This window comes from Arachis ipaensis, chromosome B6, assembly GCF_059453495.1.
Source record: "Arachis ipaensis isolate K30076 ecotype BB chromosome B6, ASM5945349v1, whole genome shotgun sequence".
Lineage (NCBI taxonomy): Eukaryota > Viridiplantae > Streptophyta > Magnoliopsida > Fabales > Fabaceae > Arachis > Arachis ipaensis.
Window position 1 is genome coordinate 68,145,109 of NC_142441.1, and position 8,863 is coordinate 68,153,971.

Sequence of the window (8,863 nt, forward strand, 5' to 3'; positions counted from 1 at the left end):
GAATATTTATAATATTATAAAAAAATAAACAAATTCATCGTATTATCAAACTAAAAGAAAAGTACTATAAACAAGCAAGTCAATATAATTCAAAATATAAACAAAGTGTATTGATACATCAACTATAATATTAAGTAACAACCATACATCAAAGTGCGTTGATACATCAATTATAATTCAAAACATAAACTCAATGTATTGTTCAACTATACTAAGTTATGCAAATAACAAGACCATATAAAAAATTCCTCGTATGTTTGAAATTTCAGGACTAAAATCTACTAAAACATCAAGTCATTATCTTCGTCTCATTACATCTCTGTCTATAGCTTCTATTTTGGTTTTGACACCATGTGCAATCTTTCCAACTTCATCAATATCCTTTTCCATCCTCTTCTTGATAGCTGAGAATGATGTTGCATTTCCGTCAGTGATCATAGAGCATTAAGTTTCAGTCACGCATAATGTCCTAATGGAAAAGGCAATATATTTAAAAATTATTGATTTGATATAATATGAACCATGAATATTTACATAGCCAATATTGATGCCAAAAAAATCTCACACATTATGACCCAATTCGACTCTGATGCAATATACCTTTCATAGCAGATGCTTTTGTAACGGCTTTTGATTCTTCATTAGCTTCCTGCAATTTCCATTTAGTAACAGCTGTAGATGAAACCTAACTAACAACAAAGTGATAACTAATGGCGATAATAGGTACCTTTAGCTTTTGAAGTAGCCCAGAGAGTTTATTGATTTGTTTGTCGACCTCATGGATCTAATAACACAATAAATAATATTAGTACCTTCAAATTATTCAACTGAAATATTGAACAAACAGTTTGAACAAAATGAATATTATATAAATGGAGAAACTAACTAATTTCATTACACTCTTAAACTAACACTAGCTTCATACTATTATAAAAGAGAAGCAAACAAAATATTCATGATGGAAAGAGGGAAAAAAACTACAAGGACAAGTTAAAAACACCATCAAAACACTATCAATATCACCTTGTCTAGAAGGCTGACCATGATTATCTTCACCAGCAAATGAATCCTACAAGACACGAAATCAAAGGGAAAAAATATTTAAACTTTGATCTTAAAAGACCACAACATGATACATAATCTAAGTAAGCTCCAAAGTTACTAAACGATAATAAAACAAAATAGTAAAAAAATATCCCAAGATCACTATCATAATAAATTCAAAAATCCCAAAACATGTACCAATTGCTCTGTCTTCCACTCTTTAAGGTGGGAAACAAATCAAGCAACAATGTAGACTAGGAAGCATCAATAAGCATAGCATAACAGAGAGCACAGCCACTTTAAATCTAAATAGGGATCCAAAACATGATCCAAGTTAAAGCAACACACCACTTTCAAGGAATAAAATTTAAGAAGAAGAAGAAGATTTCACTACCAAACTGAAGTGAAAGAGGTAACATAACTTACCTAGACGATCAAGTGCTGATGGAGGTATTATAACTAAAGCAAAAAAGAAAAGAAAAGAATTTGATTTTTATATTAGAAAGGGAACAAACAACACATAATATTCCAATCAGATCAAGCGTGGACACAGAAACTTACTTTTATCACCACTTTCAATTTGGGGCTGCAAGTTTAACAGGAGAAAAAGAGAAAGAACCAAAAAAAGTAAAATTACGTCAAGAAATATTTGTTTTAAGATACCTACAAACTCTATGCATAAGCTGTTACAAGTTAAGCCAATTTCATTGGTGATCCTTAGAATTGAAATCCCATATTTAATTGCACGCAATCAGAACAGCAAAAAAGGAGCTGAGATAAATCATAAATGAGAACTAAACAATATAGATTATCCTTTGTGGCAATATTACACTAGAAAGCATATCATTTTTCGCTATTGTTGTGATTATTAGACAAGATGATCAACCCTTACTGCACCATGGTGCAGGAGAGTAAACAACGATTAGCTGGAATCAAAATTAGACGAAATGCTAGGAGAAAGGGAAGCGTGGGAAGCATTCCGATTCCCTAGGTGGCAAAAACACTATCATAGTACAGTCCAGTTGCATGGAAGGGGAAGATTAGATTTAGGGAATTGGACCAAACAAATTGGAATTAGCAAGGAAATAGAAAAATGAAAAGGGAAGGGAACATAAGGGAAGGAAATAATAGGTGTCTAATTGATTAAACATATACTCCATATGTTAGTACCGAAAATTAGAGCGGCATCACTCCTATATTAATATAAGTGAAATTCTTTGATAAATAATATTATCATTCTATTAGGAGTTTTAACTCACCTTCCTATTTATTGTACATAGCACTAAATCCTATACCTTATTGCTTCAATTGCTAATAACTTATTATTACCCATTAAACCTTGAAACTAGTGGTCTACTAGAATAAGGTTGAGTTTCCATCATTTAACAATAATATATTTTAATCCCATTTTAACAGAAATCTCTTTGATTTTATCTCTTGACAAACTTTTAGTCAAAAGGTCTGTTAAATTTTCTTGAGATCTTACATAAGTGATGGTAATAATTACACCATCATCTATTAATTGCCTCACAAACTCATGTCTCAAACTTATATGTCTAGACTTTCTATTATAAACCTTATTATATACTCGAGACATTGTTGATTCACTATTACAGAAGATTGAAATAGTTATCGTCTGTTGTGACCACAACTTTATATCATATAACAAATCTCTTAACCATTCCGCTTCTTTACCTGCGGCTGATAAAGCTACAAATTCAGTCTCCATAGTAGAATATGTAATACATGTTTGTTTCTTTGAGGCCCAACTTATTATTCCACCATCTAGGGTGAAAATCCATCTTAAAGTGGATTTGTTATCACTAAGATTTGTAAATCAACTTGTGTCAAAAATAACATTCTAAAACTGCAGGATAATCATTATTATGTAATCCCAACTTTATGGTTTTTTTTAGATAACCAAGAACTTGTAATAGCTTTCCAACACAACTAGAAAATTGCTTAATACAGACAGATTTGGTCTTTATTACAGACAAATTTTTGGTTACTAACAAATTTCGTCCCTCTGTAAAAGCCTCGTCGGAAATTATTTACCGATAGATTTTTTTCTGTCGGTAATTTACCGACAGATTTTCCTTCGGAAAATTCTCCCTTCCATTTTTCTGGAACGTCAAACTTTCTGATGGATTTTTCGTCGGTAATTAGAGACAGATTTTTCGATAGATTTTTTGTCGGTAATTAGGGATAGATTTTCTGACGAATTTTCCGTCAGTAATTAGAGACAGATTTTCCGACGGATTTTCCATCGGTAATTAGCAACAGATTTTTCGACAAATTTTTCGTCGGTAATTGGAGCCTTGAAAAACCATTCCAAACTCTGGACAGAAAATCCGTCTGTAAATCCGTCAGTAAGGTAAAATAGAATTTCTTTTTTAGATTTTTTATTGCAAAATAAACCTGTTTTCATACAAAATAAATATAAATTTAATAAATACAATTTTTTATCTAATTTGAATTCGAATATTTATAATATTATAAAAAATAAACAAATTCATCGTATTATCAAACTAAAAGAAAAGTACTATAAACAAGCAAGTCAATATAATTCAAAACATAAACAAAGTGTATTGATACATTAACTATAATAATAAGTAACAATCATACATCAAAGTGTGTTGATACATCAATTATAATTCAAAACATAAACTCAATGTATTGTTCAACTATACTAAGTTATGCAAATAACAAGACCATATAAAAAATTTCTCGTATGTTTGAAATTTCAGGACTAAAATCTACTAAAACATCAAGTCATTATCTTCGTCTCATTACATCTCTGTTTATAGCTTCTATTTTTGTTTTGACACCATGTGCAATATTTCCAACTTCATCAATATCCTTCTCCATCCTCTTCTTGATAGCTGAAAATGATGTTACATTTCCGTCAGTGATCATAGAGCATTAAGTTTCAGTCACGCATAATGTCCTAATGGAAAAGGCAATATATTTAAAAATTATTGATTTGATATAATATGAACCATGAATATTTACATAGCTAATATTGATGCAAAAAAAATCTCACATATTATGACCCAATTCGACTCTGATGCAATATACCTTTCATAGCAGATGCTTTTGTAACAACTTTTGATTCTTCATTAGCTTCCTGCAGCATTTCCATTTAGTAACGGCTGTAGATGAAACCTAAGTAACAACAAAAAGTGATAACTAATGGCGATAATAGGTACCTTTAGCTTTTGAAGTAGCCCAGAGAGCTTATCGATTTGTTTGTCGACCTCATGGATCTAATAACACAATAAATAATATTAGTACCTTCAAATTATTCAACTGAAATATTGAACAAAACGAATATTATATAAATGGAGAAACTAATTAATTTCATTACACTCTTAAACTAACACTAGCTTCATACTATTACAAAAGAGAATCAAACAAAATATTCATGATGGGAAGAGGGAAAAAAACTACAAGGACAAGTTAAAAACACCATCAAAATACCATCAATATCACCTTGTCTAGAAGGCTGACCATGATTATCTTCACCAGCAAATGAATCCTACAAGACACAAAATCAAAGGGGAAAAAACATTTAAACTTTGATCTTAAAAGACCACAGCATGATACATAATCTAAGTAAGCTCCAAAGTTACCAAACGATAATAAAACAAAATAGTAAAAAAATATCCCAAGATCACTATCAGAATAAATTCAAAAATCCTAAAACATGTACTAATTGCTCTGTCTTCCACTCTTTAAGGTGGGAAACAAATCAAGCAACGATGTAGACTAGGAAGCATCAATAAGCATAGCATAACAGAGAGCACAGCCACTTTAAATCTAAATAGGGATCCAAAACATGATCCAAGTTAAAGCAACACACCACTTTCAAGGAATAAAATTTAAGAAGAAGAAGAAAATTCCACTACCAAATTGAAGTGAAAAAGGTAACATAACTTACCTAGACGATCAAGTGCTGATGGAGGTATTATAACTGAAGCAAAAAAGAAAAGAAAAGAATTTGATTTTTATATTAGAAAGGGAACAAACAACACATAATATTCCAATCAGATCAAGCATGGACACAGAAACTTACTTTTATCACCACTTTTGATTTGGGGCTGCAAGTTTAACAGGAGAAAAAGAGAAAGAACAAAAAAAAGTAAGATTATGTTAAGAAATATTTGTTTTAAGATACCTACAAACTCTATGCATTAGTTGTTACAAGTTAAGCCAATTTGATTGGTGATCCTTAGAATTGAAATCCCATATTTAATTGCATGCAATCAGAACAACAAAAAAGGAGCTGAGATAAATCATAAATGAGAACTAAACAATATAGATTATCCTTTGTGGCAATATTACACTAGAAAGCATATCATTTTTCGCTATTGTTGTGATTATTAGACAAGATGATCAACCCTTACTGCACCATGTAAGAAGAGTAAACAACGATTAGCTAGAATCGAAATTAGACGAAACGCTAGGAGAAAGGGAAGCGTGGGAAGCATTCCAATTCCCTAGGTTGCAAAAACACTATCATAATACAGTCCAGTTGCATGGAAGGGGAAGATTAGATTTAGGGAATTGGACCAAACAAATTGGAATTAGCAAGGAAATAGAGAAATGAAAAGGGAAGGGAACATAAGGGAAGGAATGAATCACCTGAAGTTAGCTTGATCTGAAAACAGAAGAAGAAGTGAGAAAGAAGCAAAGAAGAAAGGGGATTTCAAGGTGCAATTTGTTCTAGCGTCGTCCCTAGCAATTTGTTCTTTACAGCTATTTGTCAATGTCATCCTTCCTACTAAAGAGGCCATCTCTATCTTAACGCCATCAGAACCTGCTCTAAAATTCATCCATATTCCAATTTGACATATTTAACTTTAAGCATCTACCAGTTAGTAAAAAAAGATAAATATCTAGGCACTTAAAAGACCAAGTTGTCGCTACAGTGATCATTTAGATACTGCATGAGAAATATAATATAAATTGTTAGTAGTTTAATCTTGTGAGGATCAAATTATTAGTTTATGTTGATTTATAACCAATCCATACACTTCAGTTCTTTAAGAATGAGATAAATAAACCTGACCCTGCTTTCTTTGTCCTTGGCTATGCTAAGTAAAGTCATTAGAACTTTGCTTCTCAAACGCGATCCAATAGTTTTAGAGTTCTTGCTAAGAATAGTCACTATCAATACCACAATGTCAGCATTCCTGATAACATATCTACTAGTGGGGTGTTCTTCAGAAACCTTATAAATATTATCCAGCGCTCGCTCGACATGATCAATAGACAACGGTTCCTCAAACAGATGCTGTGCTACAGATTTGACTTGATATTTAACAACCCTACCAATCAACAATTATATCATAAAGTTACACACCAGTATCACATGAATCACACAAAACGGCCTACTACCTAGATCCATTACCCTAATGCAAAATGCCAATAAAATTTCAATGATTTGCAGCTCGTTAGGCATGTGAGACCTAGAACCACTTCTATTAACTTTGGAGGATAAGATTACAATTGCAAGAGAATCAATATAATCAAGTTTCTGTAAGTTGCATAGCATTCGTGTTTCATGTAACACCTAAAACATCATACATCTCAATTGTTAGAAATCTCTTTTGAAGCTCAACGTGTTAAGCAACATATGAAGCTCCAAAAAAAGTAAGTACACCTCCACTGATAACAAGGCCATCAAGCTTCAAACTGTTACATGCAACAAGTGCAGCATTAACTTGTTCTGTTGTCCTAATCTGATCTTTTGTTCGTCCAAGCAAATCATAACCACTTAGAAAATTAACAAGTCATAGAATGATAATAAGTGAAAGAGCCTTTAGTCGAAAGCAATGGCCTACCACTAAGTGTTATACCTAAAAACCATGAATTTTAGGTCAAAAAAGCTTCCGATTGCAGAAAAAAATTCATCAAAATCAGAGTAAACCTACAGATTCACGAAGCACAAAAGCAGAGTATGATAAACCCAGCTAAAACTGGCGCAGAAAAATTGAACCCTAAGGTTTATCACGAAGAACAGAATCACAAAATCAGGATATATATACCTGAAATTCGAGATGGGTACGAGAAGAACTGAGAGAGCGAGTTGAGATTAGATGGAAGAGGCGCCAGAAGGAGCAGATGCGATGAGAGCAACGGCGGAGAGAGCTCTGTGATGATGGGAGTAGATGCGACAAGAGCAGCGACGGAGGAAGCTCGTGCGACGCAAGGGATGACAGAGAGAGATCGTGTGATGCAAGCGGCGGCGGCAACGGTAGCGGCGGAAGCAGCTCGTGCAACGGAGAGAAGAAGCAGCTGTGCAATGGAGAGAGGAAGAAGCACATAAAGGTAGGAGTTGGCAGCTATATTTATTTGTGAATGGAGCTCGAGAGAGAGGGGGTAGATTAGGTTTAAGTTAATATTTTCCGACAGAATATTTTAAATTACAGACAAATTTTCTGTCTATAATATTTTAATAAAACACAGTATTTTGTTTATTTAAATATAGACGGATTTTCCGTCGGTAATTATTTCCCACGAAAAAAATTTAATTTTTTTGACAAAATTTTCGACGGATTCTCTTTTTCGTCTGTAATTTATGCTAATTCATTTTTCTTTGTTTCCGACAAAAATTCTCTCGCAAAATCTGTCTGTATTTCTGTGGAATAAAATATGTGGGAAATATCCATCTATAATAAGTAGTTTTCTAGTAGTGCAATATTGATTGCTAGGTTTTTCTGTAAACATTGATAATTTACACACAATAAATACTATATCAGGTTTAGTACATTGCATTACATACATTGAACTTCCTATAACACTAGCATATTCTAATTGTTCTATAGATCTTCCCATGTTTCCTTCTAATTTAAACTTAAGATTATAGGGTGTATTAGATTCTTTAACTGTGAGATGATCAAAATTTTTCAATACCTTTTTGATATAATGAGATTGACTTAAAGTAAAGCCAACTTCATTCTTATGCACCTTTATGCCTAATATTGTATCAACTTCATTCAAATTCTTAATCTTGAATTTAGAGGTTAGATACTCCTTCGTTACACAAATTTTTTCTAAATTTGTTCAAATAATTAACATATCATCAACATATAAACAAATAATTACTCCATAATCTTTAGCAAATTTTGAGTAAATACATTTATTTATACTATTATGTGAGAAGTCATTTGATAACACCACTGAATCAAACTTTTCATGCCATTGTTTAGGTTCTTGTCTTAGGCCATACAAAAACTTCATTAATTTACAAACTTTCTTTTCATTTCTAGGTAACACGTAGCTTTTCAGTTGTTCCATATAAATTTCTTCATTAAGATCTCTATTTAGAAAAGTTGTTTTAACATCTATTTGATGTATATGAAGCTTGTGAATGAATGCTAATGCTATAAGAGTCCTAATAGAAGTCATTCTTACCACAGGTGTACAGGTATCAAAATAGTCTAGACCTTCTTGTTGTCTAAATCCTTTAGCCACTAACCTTGCTTTAAAGGTTTGTAATGAACCATCAGTATTATATTTTCTTTTAGATACCCACTTATATTCTATAGACTTTGATCCTAGAGACAAATCAACCAAGACATAAGTATTGTTTGATAATATTGAGTCAATTTCATCATTTGTTACTTCTTTCCAAAATGCAAAATCCCTTGAAGCCATAGTCTCTTTGAACGTTTGAGGATCACCATCTATGTTCATCACAATAATAATCTTATGTGTCGCATAATTCCTAGTTCCTTCTAATTTAAAAGGTGATAGCTTGAAAAGAAATAAAATATGGACCTAAGTCTTTTTCTTTTCTCACTCTCATGTTCTT

General features: G+C 32.1%; 1 long non-coding RNA gene across 1 annotated transcript; it reads right to left on the reverse strand.

Moving 5' to 3' along the window:
• Positions 1 to 287: 287 nt before the first annotated feature.
• Positions 288 to 4,183, reverse strand: LOC148561180 (uncharacterized). Its single transcript, XR_015885877.1, has 3 exons — positions 4,123 to 4,183; positions 601 to 649; positions 288 to 404 (listed from the first exon to the last, which is right to left on the reverse strand). It is a non-coding gene; the product is annotated as an uncharacterized LOC148561180 (long non-coding RNA).
• Between the last annotated feature and the right edge of the window lie 4,680 nt (positions 4,184 to 8,863).